At 36.1% G+C, this 22,349-nt stretch overlaps 1 protein-coding gene and 1 pseudogene across 7 annotated transcripts in view; one reads left to right on the top strand and one right to left on the bottom strand.

The window, feature by feature from the left end:
* Nucleotides 1-22,349, bottom strand: part of SRBD1 (S1 RNA binding domain 1) — a 291,329-nt gene that overhangs the window by 132,992 nt on the left and 135,988 nt on the right. The window lies entirely within an intron of this gene.
* LOC128584659 (nucleolar protein 16-like) lies at nt 10,116-10,648 on the top strand (annotated as a pseudogene).

Genomic DNA, 22,349 nt, shown 5'->3' on the forward strand with positions numbered 1-22,349 from the left:
CAGGAACACTAACTGTGGCAAAAACTGTTGTTTGCAGCAGGACTACAAACATTCCACGTTCATTACTAACAAGATATTAATACAAAACCTAAGAGGGCAGGGGACAAACACTATTCTGATTTTGTAAGTCAAATATTCTTTGGTCAACATTTTGAGGTGTGTTGACATAAAAAAAAACATGGTCTATCAATGAACCTGTTACCCTCCCAACACAGCCAAAAGTTATTTCCCTTGATTTTTATGGGTAACGCCAAAACTATCAATTCTTATGTAATCAGTTTTCATTTACACATAATAGATTATTGTAGTTATTTATTCTTTTTCAACTGCAATTCTGTTCAGATATATATATCTAAGAGTTACACAGAGAACTATTATTATTATTTTTTTTTTTTTTTTGCCAAAAGTGAAGTTTGCTTCATTTACTTTTCTTTTTCTACCACTCCTATATTTTTTTAGCTTAAATACATCTTTGGGAGTTTGTCTGCAATAAATATAAGAAATCTAGATTGCTATGTCATAAGTTTTTTTTTTTTAAGAATACAATTTATTGCAAGTTATTCTACTCTTATGTCATCCATCCAATAATGAAAGAATTGAATGACCAACTTAGAGGACACAACATTCTAATATTTTGCTAATATGTCCCCAATAATATAAATGCTAAATATTAAAAGATTTTTAAAATAACAAATAAAACTCCAAACAGAAGAGAAACAAAGTAAAAGAGACACTGAGAAGTAAAAAAGTAATAATAATTAAAAAGAGAGAAGCAGAGATGTAATTTGTTAGCAACAAATAACCTAGTTCTTTACCTCAGCTGAATAAAGTTTTGGAAATAAGAATGGTTTGTGCTACATTCCTTAATAGTCTTCTAAATTGTAGTATTAGTGATCTCAGTGAGCTTTGCTAGGATATGACATATATTCATTAGTTTACATGCCATTTCTACCTCTCTTACAACCGTTTTATCCTTTCTCCTACAACCTTTACTTTCCTCTGAAGTGAACTCATACATCAGCGGAAGTCATCACCCTTGCTCCCAGTCAAAGAAGATGATATCTACAAATTTCAACTAAAATACTCACCAACCAGCAGCCTCCAGTTTGGAACTCCAAGCTCTATTCTGGAGCAGCCTAAACCTTTAGAATTTATTTCGGCCCAGCTAATACTAAAAAGAAATTTCTGAAAGCAAATGCTATGTATAAGACCACTCCTAGATCAACCACTTTTCTAATCATGTTTTTTAAAGTACCCTGAACAGATAACGGGAGAATGAGTTGTTCAGTTCAACCAGCTGCTCCATTTACTTCTTTATCTATAGTCAAATCTTTACTTTTTGGGGATTGCTGCAAATTTCTGGCTCTGCTATATTATACTGTGTAAATATTTAGGAGAAATAATTCCTTTCAAGGATCTAAACTTCCACTGTCGTTATGGCAAATGAACCTGTTTATGCTTTGTTCATTAAATAAAAGCAAGCCAAAAAAGAACACTAACATATGTGGTATACAAACAACACAATCATAAAGCTTCTCATGGGGATGTATCAAGAACATGAAAGGTCTGTTTATTTTTATTCCCATTGCCCTGTAACTTCCTTTAACTCTACTAGATCAGCCCTTAATTCAAACCTTTCCTGCAATTACAGGAACAGGGTAGATTGAATGTACACAAACTGTACCAACAACTACCCACATCTCCATTTAACTATTCTTGATTCTAGAACAGTAATTCTCAAACTTGAGCCTGTATCCAAATCAGCTGGAATATTTGTTAAAACACAGATTGCTGGGGACCCGCACCCAGTGCTTCTGTTTCACTGGAGCTGAGAATTTGCATTTCTAGCAAATTCATTGGTGGTGCTGATACTACTGGTCCTGAGACCACATTTTAGTTTTAAGGTTTTGTTAAGGTATAATTTACATTTCATAAAATTCATCTACCTGAAGGTCTAATTCAATGACTTTTATCAAATACTGTACAACTATGATCAACATTCAATTTCAGAATATTTCTATCTCAAAAAGATCCTTTATACCAATTTGCAGTCATTCCTCCTTAACCACAGTTCCAGCCCAGGTATCCAGTAATCTACTTTCTGTCTAAATTCACCTTTTCTGAGTATTTCATATAAAAAGAATTATATGATCCTTTGTGTCTGGCTTCTTCACTTAGCATAATGTTTTTGAGATTTACTGTATAAATACTTCCTTCTTATTATTGCTGGATAGTGTTCCATGGTTATGGATGTGCCACATTTTGTTTATCCATTCACCAGCTGATGGCCTTCTGAGTTGCTCCAGTAGTATGGTATTATGAATAGTGCTGCTATAAACATTCACATGCAAGTCTTTATGTGGACATATGTTTTACTTCTCTCAGGCAGTAGATTCTCAGCAGTGGTAATTGCAAATTTACAAATTACCATTTGCAAATTTGGGTTGCAAATTTAAGTTTAATTTTTTAAGCAATTATTTAAAATGCAATGAATAAGGCTCTAGTTTGTTCATATCCTTAACAATACTTGTTATCTGTCCACCCTTTTGATTACAACTATTCGAGTAGTTATGAAGTGGTACCTACCTGTAATTAAATTTACAGTTTTTTGATCACTTATGATGCTATACACTTACTCAATGTATTTACTGGTTGTTCCTAGAATAGATATAGATTTTCCTTAGTGAAATTATCTATCCTAATTGTTTGCCCATTTTTAATTGGTATGTAGAGTTATAAGTGTTCTTTACGTATTCTAAACACAAATCCTTTGCCAGATACACAATTTGCAATTATTTTGTCCCAATTTTTGGCTTGACTTTTCATTCTCTTAATGGTCTTTTGAAATACAAAAGTTTGAATGTGTGCTCATTTTATTTTTGTTTAATTTATTCATATATAATTGTTCTACATATTTTGGGGGTACCTGTAATATTTTAACACCTATATACAACATGGAACAAACAAATCAAGATAATTGGGATATCCATCACCTTGAACATTTATCTTTTCTTTGTGTGGGGAACACTGGAACAACCAAAAAGGCCATCAACTGGCAAATAGATAAACAAAATTTTTCTCTTCTAGCTATTTTGAAATATACAATAAATTATTAACTACAATTTCCCTACTATACTATTGAATATTAGAAGTTATTCCTTCTATCTAACTGTAGTTTCGTACTTCTTAACCAACTTCTCTTCATCCTTCCTCCAACTTGGTAACCACCCTTCTACTATCTCTATGAGATCCACTTTTTTAGTTCTTACATGTGAGTGAGAACACAGGATATTTGATTTTCTGCACCCGGCTTATTTCACTTAACACACTTATTTCTAGTTCCATCCATGTTGCTGCAAATAACAAAATTTCATTGATTTTTATAGATAACATCTATACACACACACACACATTTTCTTTATCTATTCACTGGTGGGCAGACAATTAGGTGGATCCATTCTATATCTTTGATACTGTAAATATGTCCCAATGAACATGGGAGTGCAGATATTTACATGCAGTAAGTATCTCAATTTACTGATTTCCTTTCTTTTGGATATATACCCAACAGTGGGACTGCTGAGTCATATGGTAGTTCTATTTGTAGTTTTCTGAGAAACCTCCACACTGCTTTCCATAATAGCTATATACTACTTTACATTCCCACCAATGAAGTACGAGTTTTCCCTTGGTATCCTTGCCAGCATTTGTTATTTTTTATCTTTTTGATAACAGCCTTCTAACTGCGGTTAAAATTATATCTCACTGTGGTTTTAATTTGCATTTCCCTGATGATGAGTGATGCTGAACATTCCTTCATATACTTCTTGGCCATTTGTATGTCTTCTTTTGGAAAAAAAGTCTGTTCAGGTTTTTTGCCCATTTGTTCATCAAATTATTTGGCTTTTTTGCTATTGAGTTGAGTTCTTAGATAATCCTTATAACTATTCACCCCTTGTTGGATGGATAGTTTGTGAATATTTTCTCCCATTCTGTAAGCTGTCTCTTCACTTTATTGATTTTTTTTTCCTTTGCTGTACAGAAAATTTTTAGCTGATGTAATCCCACTTGTCTATTTTTGCTTTGGTACCCTGTGCTTTTAAGGCTTTGCCCACAAAAACCTTCTTCCAGACCAATGACCTACAGCATTTTCCAATGTTTTCTTTTAGTAATTTCATAGTTCCAGGTCTCACAGTTAAGTATTTGATCCACTCTGAGTTGATTTTTGCATATGGTAAAAAAAAAATAGGGATATAGTTTCCTTCTTCTGCATATAGATACCCAGTTTTCTCCACTCCATTTATTAAAGAGACTGTACTCCTCCCACCCTACCAAGGTTATGTTCTTAACAATTTTGTCAAAAATGAGTTGGCTATTAAGAACATGGATTTGCTTCTGGGTTCTCTATTTTATTCCATTTGTCTGTTTTTATAACAGAACCATATTGTTTTAGTTACCATGCCTCTACAGTATAATTTGAAATCAGGTTGTAAGGTGCCTCTGGCTTTGTCCTTTTTGCTTAGGATTACTTTAGCTATTCAGGGTCCATACAAATTTTAAGATCATTCTTTATTTCTGTGAAGAATGTCATTGTGTACTGATAGGCAATGCATTAAATCCATAGACCATTTTTAGTAGTACAGACATTTTAGCAATATTAATTCTTCCATACCAAAAGCATGAGCTATATTTCAATTTTTTGTGTCCTCCTCACTTCCTTTCACCAGTGTCTTACGATTTTTCTTGTAGAGATCTTTCATTTGGTTTAATTTATTCTTAAGTATTTTATTTTTTTATACCTAAAAAAAGATTTCTTGATTTCCTTTCCAGATTCACTGCTGTTAACTTACATAAACACTACTAATTTTTATATGTTGATTTTCTATCCTGCAACTTTTCTAAATTTTTTTTTTTTATCTATTCTAGGAGTTTTTTGGTAGAGTTTTTAGATTTTTCTAAATATAAGATCACATAAGCCAGGCACAGTGGCTCATGCCTATAATCTTAGCACTTTGGGAGGCTGCCATGGGAGGATTGCTAGAGACTAAGAATTCAAGGTCAGAGTGAGCTATGATGGTGTCACTGCCCTCTTTCCAGGATAAGAAGTAGAGCTAGGCCCAGTCTCTTTAAAAAAGAGAGGGAGAGACAGACTGACAGACACATCATATTTAAATCTTCTACAAACAGGACAGCTAGACTTCTTCCTTTCTGATTTCAATACCCTTTATTTCTTTCTCTCCTCTAATTGCTCTGGCTAGACGTCTGTCTTTATATTTAGGGTATTTAAAACCAGGTGACAATATAACTTTCAATACTATGTAGAATAAAAGGATCTGTCTTGTTCCAGATCTTACTGAAAAGGCTTTCAATTTTTTTTACATTCAGTACAATATTAGGTGTTTGTCACCTATGCCCTTTATCTTGTTGAGGTTTATTGCCTCCATACTCAATTTGTTGACTTTTAATCATGAAAGGGTAATGAATTTTATCAAATGCCTTTTCAGCATCTGTTGAAATGATCATATGGTCTTTGTCCTTGATTACATTGATGTGATATATCACCTTTATTAAATTGCTTATGCTGAACCATCCTTGCATTCTTGGAATGAATCCCATTGGAAATACAAGAAGATTCTAATTTTGATGAAATCTGTGACTATGCTTTGACAACACTGTCCTAAAGCCTCAACAACTCAAAAGAAATATCAAGCCCTTGAAAAATATGAAAGCTTATTAGTTCCCTATCTGCATAAGCTGTACCTAAACGTCATAATATTTGTTTGCACTCTATTTTGTTCTAGCAAAGCCTATCATAACTATTATTAAACACATTTATCATTTTTATGAAGGGAAATATAATTTACAACTGACTTTATTATGTTATGAAATGAATACATTTATTTTCATTTATTTCAGCTATAAATAGCCCTGAGCTAAGGCCTGGGAACTATGGATAGAACACTGGCACTAAAGAACATGGACTTCTAAGGCAAGTGTTTTCACTGTCTAGTCTTATGGCTTTTGACACCATGCTTTTTAGAGATGTTAGAAATATGTGTCCACTACTCACATTAATAGGAAGAAAGATAAATGGACACCATGGTAAAGATTACAGAGAAAGAACACATTACCTAAAAAAATATACTTAGTTTATATTGGCATTTTTGTACAATCATATTAATCATCTTCACCTCAGAGACCTTTTTAAATAATTCACATAGCAATATGGCCCCTTCTTTGTTGAAAAGAAGAAGAACCAAAGATGGCAGCTAAAGTTCAAATCTTATCTAATACCATAAGGTACAACAAGGTACAACTGAATGAAACATAAGAGGTCTGACAATTGCGTTCACAAAGTTGCCACTGTGTCCTTATGTTGGCAGTACGGTACAAACAGCTTAGAATGGTTTCATAACTTTCATAACCGTGGTATATCAGTGTCTTACAGCTGTGTTCATGTCAATGTGTAACAGTTTCTTGCTGAATGGCATTCATTATTGTTGTGTTTTTGTGTTCTATCATGTGCATGTTGGAACTTAAATTAGAGCAATGAACAAACATACATAAATTTCTTGTTAAATTTGGCAAGAGTGAAGTGAAATCGGGGACACATTAGTTGAAGTTTATGGTGATAATGCCAGGAAGAAAACAGCAGTATACAAATAGATCAAATGTTTTTCTGGGCTTGGCGCCTGAAGCTAAGTGGTTAGGGTGCCAGCCACATAACACTGGGGCTGATGGGTTCGAACCTGGCCCAGGCCTACCAAACAACTATGATGACAACAAAAAGAAAAAATAGCCGGTGTTGCGGCAGGCACCTGTAGGCCCAGTTACATGGGAGGCTGAAGCAAGAGAATTACTTTAGCCCAAGAGCTTGAGGTTGCTGTGAGCTGTGACGCCATGGCACTCTACCAAGGGTGACATAATGAAACTCTGTCTCAAAAAAAATAAAAAATAAAAATAAATAAATGTTTTTCTGAAGGGAGACAAGAGTCACTGATGAAGAGAGGTCAAGACAGCTAGTAACAAGTAGAACTGACAAAAATATTGCAAATATTTGTTGAATTGTGTGTCAAAATCTTTGGCTGACTGTGAGAAGCACAGCAGACCAAGTAAACATTAATAGAGAAACAGGAAAACCCTGGGCGGCACCTGTGGCTCAGTGAATAGGGCACCAGCCCCATATACCGAGGGTGGTGGGGTCAAACCCAGCCCCGGCCAAACTGCAAAAAAAAATAGCTGGGCATTGTGGCGGACGTTACTTGGGAGGCTGAGGCAAGAGAATCACCTAAGCCCAAAAGCTGGAGGTTGCTATGAGCTGTGTCACTACTGCACTCTACCCAGGTGACAAAGTGAGACTCTGTCTCTAAAAAAAAAGAAACAGGGGCAGCGCCTGTGGCTCAGTGAGTAGGGCACCGGCCCCATTTGCCGAGGGTGGCGGGTTCAAACCCAGCCCTGGCCAAACTGCAACAAAACAAAAATAGCCGGGCGTTGTGGCGGGCGCCTGTAGCCCCAGGTGCTCGGGAGGCTGAGGCAAGAGAATCGCGTAAGCCCAGGAGTTGGAGGTTGCTGTGAGCTGTGTGAGGCCACCACACTCTACAGAGGGCCATAAAGTAAGACTCTGTCTCTACCAAAAAAAAAAAAAAAGAAACAGGAAAATCCTAACTGAAACTTTTCATCAACAACTCATGGCTCTTCCATAACAACAATGCACCAGCTCACACCGCACTGTCTGTGAGGGAGTTTCTAGCCAATAAACATTAGAACCCCAAAGACTTATTTCTCTATATGAAGATAAAAGAAATATTGAAAGGAAGATATTTTGATAAAATTCAGGACATCAGGGGTAATATGATGACAGCTCTGATGGCCATTCCAGAAAAAGTTCCAAAATTGCTTTGAAGGGTGGAATAGGTGCTGGCATCGGTGCATGGCCTCCCAAGGGGAGTACTTCAAAGGCAACTGTAGTGATATTCAGCAGGAGGTATGCAGCACTTTTTCTAGGGTAAGTTCACAAACTTAACTGTTTGAAAACAGGTAAAAGCGATATTAAGATTGTTCATTTCCAAGGTGAAACTAAAAATATAATGCATGTCTATTCCTCGGTGATTACCTATGTGCGAAACTTAAGATAAAGATGCTTATATTAATGCTATTTCTACACCCATAAACTAAGACCCATATTCTGTGAATCTATAAAGAAAACTGTTACAATATGAAGAATCCAGGTAAAAGCGGAGAAAGTTTAAATTTGCAACAAGAATTCTTCTTTGTGTAATTCAAGCCAACCTAACACCCTAAGCAAGAAGCTTAGTTTGCTGAAAAATTACCAAGTTTCTACCATAAAATACTTTCAAATATTTTATGTTCTGGATCCTGTTGCTAACTTTAAAAACATTAGTCCTCATTGCCTTTTAATTGCTAAAGATGGATTTTACATTCCACTAGTCTTCATAAATTACATTACAAAGAACAAGCCTGTTGGCTATTATTCAGTCCTCCCTTTTCTACTCTGCCACCTGAGAAGCAGCTTTCCAGAGATGCCAAAGAAAATAGTTCTACATCTGAGCCATGGTATCTCAACCTGGTCTTACTCTCAACAAAGTAACTTTTAGGGAATCTTCTCACACATTATGTTTTTTTGCAATTCAAAAAGACTAGGGTCACTGGAACTTCTTTCCTAAATTATGCCAAATCTGTGACATCATCAGACTTGAGATTCAAGATAAAGAACAAAATACAAGAAATAAAGGAAAAGGTTTATTCAAATGCAGCAAATTATAATTTATCCTTAAAGTTGAAAGGTAAGAATAAGCAAAATAATACTAGTTTTTTCAAGCCATCACTTTATTCCAGAGTTTAACTTTCTTCCTCAATAAAGTAGATTCCTCAATTAGTTACTAGGAGGAATAAAGTTATCAAGTAAGCTCTTCTTCTGTACTTTATCTAACAAGCAATCCTCTCAACTTAGAACATTAAGATAGACCAAGGGGGGGAAGGGAAGAGGAGGCAGCAAAAATCTCAAACAGAAGGTCTTAGTCCTGGCAATTTCAGAGTTTACAATCATCAGTATGAGTATCTGTACAGCATATTATCATAACCAAAGCCCATCCTCAAATATCTGCCATTTCCTAGTGAGGTTTTTAATAAAAATGAGGAGAAAGGATAAGAACAGTCCCCTCAACAATCATAAATATCCAGTGAAATCCAGAACATAGTCACTAAAATCTTCACTTATACAAACAGCAAATTAATATCACACTAAACAGGTGCAAAGGAAAAATAAGAACATATATACATAACTGTATTTTCTACCCAAAACTCATATGCACTCTCAAAAGTAACTGAACTATATCAAGTTAGCAATGCATCCATCCATCTATGAACAAATGCCCTCAGCCTATTCCTGGGAAAGGGAAGAATGATCAGTTCTATCTGTCTTCAATTTGTCTGAAAAATCTTGACATTTTTCAGCAAATAAAGGTTCCAAATGGCAGGTGTCAGAATGTCTTAGCTTCATGTGGAGTGCTAGAAGGCAGAAAAAGGAGCAGCAGCATGTGGTCATGTCAGAGCCACACAGAAGCTGCCTAGAGAGCACATTCTGAAAAGAGCAAACCTCAGACTCAGTTTAATCAATCTAGTGCCAGATGCCAATATTGGAGCAAAGCAGTGGTGCCAAGGATTAGCTGCCCAGAGAAACATTCAACTCAAGGCTTTCATAAAAGGGAAAATAGCTGAGCACAATGGCACCTGTTCACGTCCTGCCTGTATAATAATTTGGTCAGACTAGCTCCTTCTATGCCAAGAAAATGGCCACAGAATTCTTTGTTTAGTCTACAAATTGGTATTATTTTCTCAAGGTCATTTTCAGTTATTCTAGAGTAATGCCTATGAATCTCCTCCTGCATGTGCATAATGCTTACAACTCTCTGAAAGTACTTTAAGATCTACTAACTCAAACTAATTCATTTTAATATATATAGCCCTATAAGGAAGTTAGGATCATAAGTAATCTCTGCATATTTTGAGTAAGAGAGATGCACAGAGAGTTAATTGCACAAGGTTTTAAGTGTGAGAGGCGGTGTGTGTCAGCTGCCACTACTGTGGTCTGCGCAATGCCTAAGGTCAAGGGCAAGACCCAGAGGCAGAAGTTCAGTAACAATGTCAACTGAAAGTGTCTGAACCGGAATGCTTGACGGAAGGCAATGCGACAGACCAGGTACTCGCACATCTGACATGCCTAGGACCATGCTAAATTGGTGCGGCACAACCTGGGGTTGGCTATGGACCCCAACAAGGCATTACCCTTACATAAGAGAAAGATGAAGGCCGTGGAAATGGACGTAGAGGAGAGACCTAAGGAGCTTGTGCAGAAGCCCTATGTGCTGAATGACCTAGAGGCAGAAGCCAGCTTCCAGAAAAGAAAAGAAATATCCTATTTCAGGATCTCACTGACTATGTGCGCTTCATGGTGGAAAACCATGGTGAGGACTAAAAGGCCATGGCCCAAGAAGAGAAGAATTACTATCAAGATACCCCCAAACAGATTTGGAATAAGATCAACATCTATAAACATTTTTATCCAGTGGAGTGGCAAGCCTTCATCAATTCCTTGCAAAAGGATAAGAATGGAGGTTGAGTGACTGGTTTATATTATACCTGCCCCATGCAGAGCCTTCTCCTGGGCCAGTGAAGTTGGAGCCAGGGTTTAAAGCAGGGAAGGGTGCTTCAGAAGCATTGGCCAAATCCCATGGAATCAGGTCTGTCTGTCTTTCTCTCTATCACACACACACACTCACACACTCTCCCCTCTGTGGAAGGAACTCTCTCAGAGGTTCTAATTTATATTCTTCTAGGGTCTTATGGAAAAGCCAGAACCAGGTGTTTTTGTAATGTGTAGTTTGTTTGAATATAGTCTGTACGTAATAGACCGAAGATATTTTACCACAAAAAAAAGAGAGAGAGAGAAATCCACAGAGTTAAATAATCAGATCAAAATAACCTGAAACCAAGTAGTAAAACCAAGATGTAAAAAGAACAACATAGGCCTGGTGTGGTGGCTTACTGTAATCCTGTACTCCTAACAGTCTGGGAGGCCAAGGTGGGTGGATTCCTTGAGCTCAGGAGTTGCAGACCAGCCTGACAAAGAGCCAAACCTCGGCTCTATTTAAAAAAAAAAAAAAAAGTCAGGTGTTGTGGCGGGCACCTGTAGTCTCTTCTACTCAGGCAGGAGGATTGCTTGAGCCTAACAGTTTGAGGTTGCTGTGAGCGATGATGCCAAGGACAATAGAACAAGACTTTATCTCAAAAAAATAAAAAATATTGGCTGGTCCCAGTGAAGTGATGTTTATAACTAATTATCACAACCAGTGACAGATTCCTTTGTTCCTTCTCCACTACCACTGCTTCACTTGACTAGCCTAAAAACAAAGAAATAAAAGTAAAATAAAATAAGTTTAAAAAATGACCTAGTTTTTAAATTATTATGCCAGCCTACTCCGTTTAAATATCCTCTGCCTATTCCTCTCCTACCAATCATCTATCACTGGTTTTCCCAATAATAATGCAAGCTTTGTAGTGCTTTTAAAGGTTCGTTATGGAGGTTAGCCAATTAGCATTTTTAACATAATTAGCATGATGGTATACTTTGTTTCCCCTCAGACCTGAGTCTAAGAAAATGTAATGGTACCTGAAGGATACTCAAATCAAGAGATGCTAGAGAAGCCTACACCCAACTGATGTGTTTAAGGAGCATTTGCTCACTATCACTATCATCTATCTGGTTACATTCATCAGAAACTAAATAGGCTAGGATTCACCCAGAGAAGCAGTACATAGCTAACAATACAATCCACCCATGGAAAAAACAAATCCTGTATCATTCAGGTTTTTATACTCTGTTGGCATATATAAAAGGATCACTAAGGCAAGGATTGATACTTTAAACCCACCTGATTTCCTCTCATACCTCACAAGACAAAGTACAAATAAAGCCAGGACATCACGTAATTTCTAGTTAGTAATCCTTCAACATAAAATAATGTCAACACGAGGACCCTTGGAAGCATACAGAGCAAGCATGGAAAGGAAAGAAATAGAGGGAAAAGGAGAAAAAGTAAAAGAAATTGGGTATGTTTTTCTCTACATTTTTATTCTGTATGACTATACCATTGACAATTACATATTTGCCAAACATTTGTGCCTATTTTCATAGTAAAACAACCCTTGTGGAGCCTGCATTTTCATGTCTTGTCATCAACTAGCAAATACTATTCTTCACCTATGTGTAGTTGCTCAAGTAATTTCTCATCTCTGTATTTTCAGAACTTCTTTTTCTCTCTTTTTTCTTTTTCTTGAGACAGAGTCTCACTCTGTTGCCCTGGATAGAGTGCTGTGACATCATAGCTCATAGCAATCTCAAATTCCTGGGCAAAGTAATCCCCATGCCTCTCAGCCTCCTAAGTAGCTCAGACTACAGGCACTAGCCAAAGACCCTCTAGTTTTTTTTCTGTTTTTAGTAGAGACAGGGTGGGGGAGTATGGCAGTTGTCTCACTCTTGCTCAGGCTGGTCTGGAGCAATCCACACACCTCAGCCTCCCACAGTGCTAAGATTATAGGCATGAGCCACTGCACTTGGCCAAGATCTTCTTCTAAGGATTATAAAATTATATACCATGGAAAGCACAAAAATCCCAATTAACACAGACCAGCATTCATGCAAGGGCTAAGAGAACTCTCATATATATATTCTACAGTTTGAAAATCAACTGTATTAAATAAAAACACATTCTATAAAAGTGGTGTTTTCTAAATTAGTGTGATTTCTTGTTCATTTAGTCTGCAGGTTTCCATTTCTGTAAAATAAATTATTTACCTCGTACTTTTCTGTTTGACACACTGGAATAGAGGGATTTGTTTCTTCACTAAAATGCATATAAACTAATTTGTGCTTGTATTTGGAGTAAAGATGAGTATTGGTAAAAATAAGACATAATGCTGTTATCAAGAAATATTTATTGCTCAAAATCATGCAATTGGTAAATAGGCACATGAAATGGACAGGCTTTGCATTAAAATCAGACTTGGCAAGTGTTTCAACAGAAATATAAGCAGAACTAAGTCAAACCAGATACAAATAACCTCATAATTTCCAATGTCACTGTAGAATCATACTACTAGTCATCAGTTTTTTTTTTTGTCCACAAAAAAAACGAGTAAACTAACTAGGATCCTTAAAGTATTACTTGGACAATGACACTTATTGAACCTCTTTAATTAAGACAAATCAGAAAAAAACTGTGCTTATAAAATCTCCAAATATTCAGTCAAGTCTCCCTTGTTGAAACCATCAAAATGTTTTAAAACCTCTTTTGATATTCCTGGCAATTTAAAAACTTAATTGTTGGGCCTAAATTTTGGCAAATATATTTTACCTGAACAATTCTTAATGCTAAGAAGAAATCATAAGTGCAGAAAAAAGAACCTAAAACCAACAAATGAGTAAACACAACTTTCTGGCTTAATCTATGTAAAAGCAAGGGTATCTCCCTCATTCTTAAAGTTTATTGCTGCAAATTCTTAAGATTTGGCCCATAGATATTTACGTGTTTTAAAAACACAGGCCAGGTACAATGGCTCACAACTGTAGTCCCAGCATTTTAGAAGGCTAAGGCAGGAGGTTTGTTTGGTGGCAGGCATTTGAAGATCAGCCTAAATAAGAGCAAAACCTCTCTACAAAAGACAGAAAAAATTAGCTGTGGTGTGTGCTTCTAGTCCCAGCTACTCAGGAGGCTGAGGTAGAAGGATTGCTTAAGCAGGCTGAAGTGAGCTATGATGATGCCACTGTACTCTGGCCCAAGTGACAGAGGAGACCCTGTCTCAAAAATAGAAATACATCTCATGATTTTCTATTCAGTTCCAAAAGTCTGTCTCTATTTTTGTGCCAATACCATGCTGTTTTGATCACTATGGCCTTGTACTATAGCCTAAAGTCTGATAGGGTGATGCCCTGGCTTTTTTTATTATTACTGAGAATTGCCTTGGCTAAAAGGGTTTTTCTGGTTCCATACAAATGAAGACTTATTTTTTCCAACTTTCAAAGTATGACGTTGGTATTTTAATGGGGATTGCACTGAATCTGTACATTGCCTTGGCATCTACCCAGAAGAAAGAAAATCGTTTCACCATAAGAACACTTGCACTAGACTGTTTATCACAGCTCAATTTATAGTCACCCAAATGTGGAAACAACCTAAATGCCCACCATCCAGGAATGGATTAACAAGCCGTGGTATATGTACACCATGGAATACTACTCAGCCATTAAAAAGGATAGAGACTTTACATCTTTTGTATTAATCTGGGTTGAGGTGGAATGAATTCTTCTCAGTAAAGCATCATAAGAACAAAGAAGCAAGAATCCAATGTACTCAATTCTAATATGAAGGCAGTAGATGACCTAATACATGGTGGCAGATAGGGGAATGAGGGAGTGGGGAGAGGGGAGGAGGAAGGTGGGTAGAATGTCATGGTGTATGGCACAACACAATTTTTAGAGGGACTCTACCTAGCAATGCAATCAGTGTAACCTAATTATTTGTATCCTCAATGAATCCCAAACAATAATTTAAAAAAAGGAAGAAAATAAATATATAAATACATACTATTCACACATAAACAATATAGTAGAACCTCCCTACACTGACCACTTCAAGTTGACCTAATCTTCATAGACTGGACATGCACCCCATATATCAGTATGGTAGGCCGAGTTCCTTATGGTGACCACCTCCATATGTTGATCAGTTTGTTATAGGGTAATCAAATTATAGAGGTTCAAATGTATACTAAAGAAATTTGGAAAGTTGTCCAGATCATTATCACACTATAATTTAAAGGTACATTGTATATACAACATTTTATATAAAAAAGCCCTACTGAGTATTTTCTGTTAATTTTAAGTTTTCTAACTCAAACGTAGGACATTACAAGTAAAACTCTAATCACTAAAGTAGTATTAATGTAGCATATCGCAAACTTGGAGTTATATTCAAACATTATTTTCATTTGAAAGTTAAACAAAAATACAAAAACATCAGACTACAAACTAAAGTTTGTAATGTTCACTTCTTCCTTAGGACTGTTTTCCCTTTATCAGCAATTTTACTCAGTGCTTTGCTAAATGTAATAAATGATTTTATTAAAAATAAAATGTATAATTTAAAACATAAGTCTTCAGGGAACAAAACAAATTATAGTAGTAAGCATTTTACACAATATGAAAGATGTTAAACTGTTCCCCATATTTTTAAATGGGAGAGAGAGAGGCAGGAAGAAAAGCACACAAATAAATGTTTGGGGTTGGGGGAAAGAACAGGAGCTAGACCAACAATTTATGTGACCAGCAAATCCATTACAACTTTTTCTTTTACTAAAATACGTAGAATACCAACTAATAGTGGCTTGTAAAAAAGGAAGCGAATGTAAACAATTGACACTAAGCAGTCTACCTCTCCACATCATCTATCTGTCCCAATCTTAGGAGGATATATTGATAATAAAATGAATCCCATATTCTCATCTGGAATAAATCATTGTCATCATGAGCAAGGTTGAGACTATCAATTTCTAACTTTCTCTAGCAGCTAAAAAATAAAATTTCACATATTATAAATACACACACAAAACTGAAGATCATTTTTTTCATTTTCTTTCAACCTATTTTCCAGGCTTAGAAGCCAGGCTTCGTTTACCAGGTATTTTTCAAACACCTATTTTATTTCCAATTTGCCCATTTAAATACTACCCCAAATATATGGACAAATGTAGATTTCTAAGATAATTTTTCAGAAATTAACCAGAGTCATGTGTATATACTCTATATTTGCTTCAACTTTAAATATCATTATTTTAAAATGTAAGTTTTCCTTAGACATATATAACAGCATATACACAGACACAGATACAGACACACACACATGCCCCACAAAAAACACCTGGTAACTAAAATTAGTCTATTCAACCATGTTCAAGTGGTAACTTGGGGGGAAATTTTTAAAAACAAATAATATTTTTGAGTTAGAAAGATATAAATGATAAATAAAGAATAAAAGGAAACAAAAATTAGAATATGCTGCATTACTCCAAAATCCTAACAGAAAAGTGTTTCAATTGTATAAGAGTATTTCAAGTGACACTCCTATGAAAACACCTGCCAAACAGCTTGCACTTCCATATCAAATGGATCACAGGCTTTGTAAAGTGCTGCAGACTTTCAAAGGCATTCTCTGCACTGAGTATCACAATCATGAAATAAGAAGACTCCACTTAGGCATAAGTCTAAGTCATTTCACTGAATTGTTTCTTGTCAAATTAAAATGTCAAAAATTATTCTATCAAATGCTGTCCCTAAGGACTGTAGTTCAATCCAAAGAGAAGCTACCAATTAGTAAATTTGGGCCTTTTAACAGGAAAAAATTTTTTTTTCTTTTTCTATTGATATGTGAAATTAGCAGAGTCCAAAAAGAAAAGTTTCATCTCAGCAGTTAGTTTAAGTGCTACTGATAGCTATAATCACATGCAGGCTGCAATTCCTTTTGAAAAGCTTTTCAAATGAACAAATACAAAGAAAAAAGAGAAATGCAAGTGTTTTCCTGGTGAATGACTACCTAGGATCACAGAGTTATAAAAAGCCAAGATTAGAGATCCAGATATCCATGAGTATTGTGAACTAACAAACCAAAGTCAAATGAAATCCTTGCTCACTCACTCTTTTGACAAGGTCAGTACACCCATCCCATAGCATTAATAACTGACAATTGCAGGTTGTAAAAGGTGCTCAGGGAAAATGAAATCCACCACTAAATCATTTAATGTTTCTCTATTGCCTTAGATGATCAAATAATATCCTCTAAGAAAAACATTTCCCACTTTGTTCTTTTCCAAAAGCTGCATATCACTCAGAAAATACCTCCTAGAAGTGTTCATTCATTAGCAGCAAAATGTGCAGATGTAATAGATGTTTTTTGGTAGCCAATCACACTGTATCTTTTTCACCTGCAAGTCCAAATGAATTTTTTTTTTTTTAAAGAAAATGGGGTCTTACTCTGTTTCCCAGGCTACGGTGTGGTGGCAAAATCAAAGCTCAATGCAGCCTCAAACTGCTGGGCTCAAGCCATCCTCCTGAATCAGCCTCAGCCTCCCAAGTAGGCAGGATGACAGGCATATGCCAAGACACCAGGCTAATTTTTAAATTTTTTTATAGAGGGACAGGGTCTTGCTATGATGCCCAGGCTGGTCTTGAACTCCTGGCCTCAAGTCATCCTCCATCCTTGGCCTCCCAAAGTGCTGGGATTACAGGCATGAGCCACCACACATGGCCTAAAAGTACTAAAACTTAATTTCAGGGAATATAAGCAACAGGACAAACAAACTCACAGTATAAGACTGTTTACAAAAAGCATGAACTTAAGTTCCCTAGGCTTGTGGTTTGGCAAAAATCATTATATTACCTGTGGCTACTAGAGTAATCAAAAAGATAAATTTTAAATGTGTGAAAGATAATGTTAATAGCAAAAATTCGGTGGTATATATTTCCATGCATATATTCCTTCTGCACTTTTTTTAAAAGGCTCTTAGACCTGAATTATCATACATTTTTCAATCTTGATGCTTTTTATAAAGTCCCCAATTTCAGATACCAAATTTCCTGGCTTTCTGGCAAAGCGATGACAAAAGGATCATTTCCCTGGCGGCGCCTGTGGCTCAGTGAGTAGGGCGCCGGCCCCATATGCCAAGGGTGGTGGGTTCAAACCCAGCCCCAGCCGAACTGCAACAAAAAAATAGCCGGGCGTTGTGGGGGGCGCCTGTAGTCCCAGCTGCTCGGGAGGCTGAGGCAAGAGAATCGCGTAAGCCCAAGAGTTAGAGGTTGCTGTGAGCCGTGTGACGCCACGGCACTCTACCCGAGGGCGGTACAGTGAGACTCTGTCTCTACAAAAAAAAAATAAATAAATAAAATTAAAAAAGGATCATTTCCCATTCACTTCACTTATCTTATCTGCTGGAATTTCGTATGTAAAGAATTATTTTCGAGATAAGGTTGGAGAGAGAAGAAAAGGTCCAATCTTGAAGAGGCACGTCATCCATGGTCACCAACTTCAAGACAATTCGCAAATGCCACATCTAGTTATGAAGTCTCCTTATGTGCAATACTGCTGGAAGTTTCTGGAGCATGAAGCATTGATGAGCGTTGGCAGCAGGGGCCTAGGAAGTCTTCCTAAGAGTTCTAGAAATTAACACTGGAAGATATTGGCCTGGGGAAAGACTTCATGAAGAAGACTGCCATGGCAATTGCAACAACAACAAAAATAAACAAATGGGACTTCATTAAACTGAAAAGCTTCTGTACAGCTAAGGAGACAATAACCAAAGCAAAGAGACTACCTACACAATGGGAAAGGATATTTGCATATTTTCAATCAGACAAAAGCTTGATAACCAGGATCTATAGAGAACTCAAATTAATCCACATGAAAAAAGCCAACAATCCCTTATATCAATGGGCAAGAGACATGAATAGAACTTTCTCTAAAGAGGACAGACGAATGGCTAACAAACACATGAAAAAATGTTCATCATCTCTATATATTAGAGAAATGCAAATCAAAACAACCCTGAGATATCATCTAACCCCAGTGAGAATGGCCCACATCACAAAATCTCAAAACTGCAGATGCTGGCGTGGATGTGGAGAGAAGGGAACACTTTTACACTGCTGGTGGGACTGCAAACTAGTACAACCTTTCTGGAAGGAAGTATGGAGAATCCTCAAAGCACTCAAGCTAGACCTCCCATTTGATCCTGCAATCCCATTACTGGGCATCTACCCAGAAGGAAAGAAATCCTTTTATCATAAGGACACTTGTACTAGACTGTTTATTGCAGCTCAATTTACAGTCGCCAAAATGTGGAAACAGCCTAAATGCCCACCAACCCAGGAATGGATTAACAAGCTGTGGTATATGTATACCATGGAATACTATTCAGCCATTAAAAAAAATGGAGACTTTACATCCTTCGTATTAACCTGGATGGACGTGGAAGATATTATTCTTAGTAAAGCATCACAAGAATGGAGAAGCATGAATCCTATGTACTCAATTTTGATATGAGGACAAATAATGACAATTATGGTTATGGGGGGGGAACAGAAAGAGGGAAGGAGGGAGGTGGGTGGGGCCTTGGTGTGTGTCACACTTTATGGGGGCAAGACATGATTGCAAGAGGGACTTTACCTAACAATTGCAATCAGTGTAACCTGGCTTATTGTACCCTCAATGAATCCCCAACAATAAAAAAAAAAAAAAAAAAAAAAAAAAAAAAAGAATTATTTTCGACAGCCACCTCTTATTACAAATGTTTGACATGATCACAGACTTCCAATGCTAATCTTCTTTCAAGTTGAAATACCCACACAAGAGCCCTTTGAGACACACAGCATGGCTATTTGCTTTGCTTGGACTTATCCTGTAAAGAGGCTGAAATACATTGGAATCCTCTCTCCTCCCCACTAGTTACAGCCATATCCATGTTTTATGCAAAGTAGTATGCAGACCAAGATGTGAGTCTGGACTAAGGGATTTTCATAGTTAAAACACTGTTTTTCTAAGTATGCTTACAAACCTGAAGGCTATTTAAAGAAGGGAAAAGAAAATCTTCATGTAATTGACTCTCATTTCTCTACATTGTTTAGTTTACATACATTTGCAGACCTGAGTACTGTATATTTAATTTTGGAGCCCTACTGGTGACCACAATTCTGCTTACAAACTTTCAGTCTAGTTTAGTTCAAGGAGAATACTCAACACTCACCCAGTAAAAACAAAACCTCAATCTATAAAGAACAACTCCATCAATATACTAAATTCCTAAACATACAAAAACTTACTAAATCTGTTAAAGAAAAATATTTTAAATCTCAAAAAATAACACAAATTTTCTGGCAGAAAAATTCAGGCATTTACACCAAGAACATATATTTAACTTTACTATTTCCATGTGAAAACCAACTGGGACTCTAAAAACAAAAACAGTAATTCTGCATGATGTGTAGGTGAAGTCAAGAAAACATGCTCTTAAACTAAATTTTTGTAAGTCAAATTCCATTTTAAAAGCCTTTTAAATGCAACAAGGGATCTCACTAGCTCACTGCAAAGTAAAACTTTTACATTACAAAGAATTCACTGGCAAAGCACTGATCATTCCTTCTCTTATGAGCTTCTAACTTGCTGAGTGTGTACTTAGAATCTGCATAAATGAGTAACATTTTTCTTTATGCTAACCACAGAAACACAGACCTCCACATTCTGTTAGAGAAAAGAAAAGAAAGGTCTGCCCCCTTAACCTACATCCATCCTATGTTAAGGGAAGTAGAAAGAGACACAACCTTATGCTAGGAAGAATCAAGCCAAGCAAACAATAAACACTCATAAATTACCCCTTGAACACATGCCTCTCAGCTTACAGAGAGAAATCAAGCTCCATTTTCACACTCTTTCCTTCTTGGCCAAGCCACTATTCTCTAGTAACATTTATCCCGTTGTTTCAACAAAGTCATATCCACAGGATAGCATGCCATAAGTGGTTAAGATATCTTCTTCCTCAACATTCCTTATCTTATAAAACTGTGTTAGTCCAAATTGTACTCCCTCAGTGTCTATTTCTTGCCACCTGCTGAGATTTCAGGCTTAAGAAATGTCCGAGTATTATAAAAACATAAGGCATGTACTCTAGTTACATAACAAAGGCTAGATTATCCCCTGAAAGTTCCTGTTAAAAAATGATCCCTTAAAAAAAAAGTAAAAAAAAAAAAAGTTAATAAAGTAGTTAATCAGTTTCGTGTTAGCACTAAGACAAATTTAGTTCTAAAATGTTTAAAAGTTGGAAAAGATGATAAATTCAAGAAGTATTGCCTTCTACCACCTTAATAAAATAATTGCCACAGAGTTCTAGGAACCATGAAGAATAAACTCTTAACTGGTCTGACCACTGAATTTTTGGGTCTCTTCTAGAAAATGAAGTCAGACTACTTCATCTTTGAAGGTATTCTTATAATACTAAATCGGGTAGGATTTAGAAAAATTCTTTAATGCTGAAAAACAGATGAAAACTCATTAAATTCAGTCTTGGTCAGAAGTTTTTGTTTTTGCCATTGTCTCCTCAAATCACAGGTAAAAGATAAAATTAAGAGTGCTAAAAACAAGTTTATTCCCTCAACTCAAACCTTCTGGTAACACGTACTATATTTAAGTAACAAAGAGGGGGAAAGTCAGCATGGTGTGCTAGAAATAACATGAGATTTAAAATCAAGTGATTTGGACTTAAGTTCCCCTTCCACATCCTCTTTAATCCTTATCAGTTTGCTGTTCAGTTTCCTCACAAGTAAAATGTGAGTAACACATACAAGAGGGTTACTGTGAGGAATAAATAAGACCAGGTGTAAAGGTACTTCATAAGCAGCATGGAACCCATGAAATATTACTACACTAAAATCTGAATTAAAGAATTTACTAAAATCTACTTTTATTCACCTCTTACAAAAATACATTTCAAACTATTCAAACTAATTAAGAATAATAGGCATTAATTTCTATAACTTAACTTTTAACAAATTCTCAGTTTATGAAACTACATTCTATGAATTGGTGACCTACTGTCAAAATGAAAAAGCAGTGCTAATTTGTTGTGGTGAAGTAGCATCTAGAACAACCAGCAGTTCAACATAATTCAAATATAACTCCAACCTTCCCTAGTTGTCTGGTGGTTAGGATTCGGGGCTTTCTCAAATATAACTCCACAAATAAATGCCTATGAAGCTCAACAAAAAGCAAATGTGAGAAAGAAAGTTTATCTCAAAACTCAAAAGGAAAAAACAAATTATTTTTCTACCACTACACTTTATCTCCTAAAGTGGAAAAAAAGACTATTCAAAAACACATTCCAACACAGATATAATTTAGATATAATTATATAACTTATAACTAAAATTAGAAAAATAATTTTATTACATGCCTACATAATACATGGCTAGAATGAAGACAAACACATGCAATACTTCTAGAACATTCTGGGCAAAAATAAAATGGAATGGGGATGTTGGAACGGTGAGAGCTTCTGACTCCCTTATATGGAACTCAACGCATACTCTCAATCAGGGTTTCCAGAGGAAACACCTAATTTCATCAGTCCCTCTGGAGTAAATAGTTTTCAAAGTGTTCCAATTCTCATTTAAACTGCTTTTAAAATTCTTAACAACTTCCTTATACATTACAAATTTTATAGCACTAACCATT

The sequence above is a fragment of the Nycticebus coucang genome, chromosome 4 (genome assembly GCF_027406575.1).
Source record: "Nycticebus coucang isolate mNycCou1 chromosome 4, mNycCou1.pri, whole genome shotgun sequence".
Taxonomy (NCBI): Eukaryota; Metazoa; Chordata; class Mammalia; order Primates; family Lorisidae; genus Nycticebus; species Nycticebus coucang.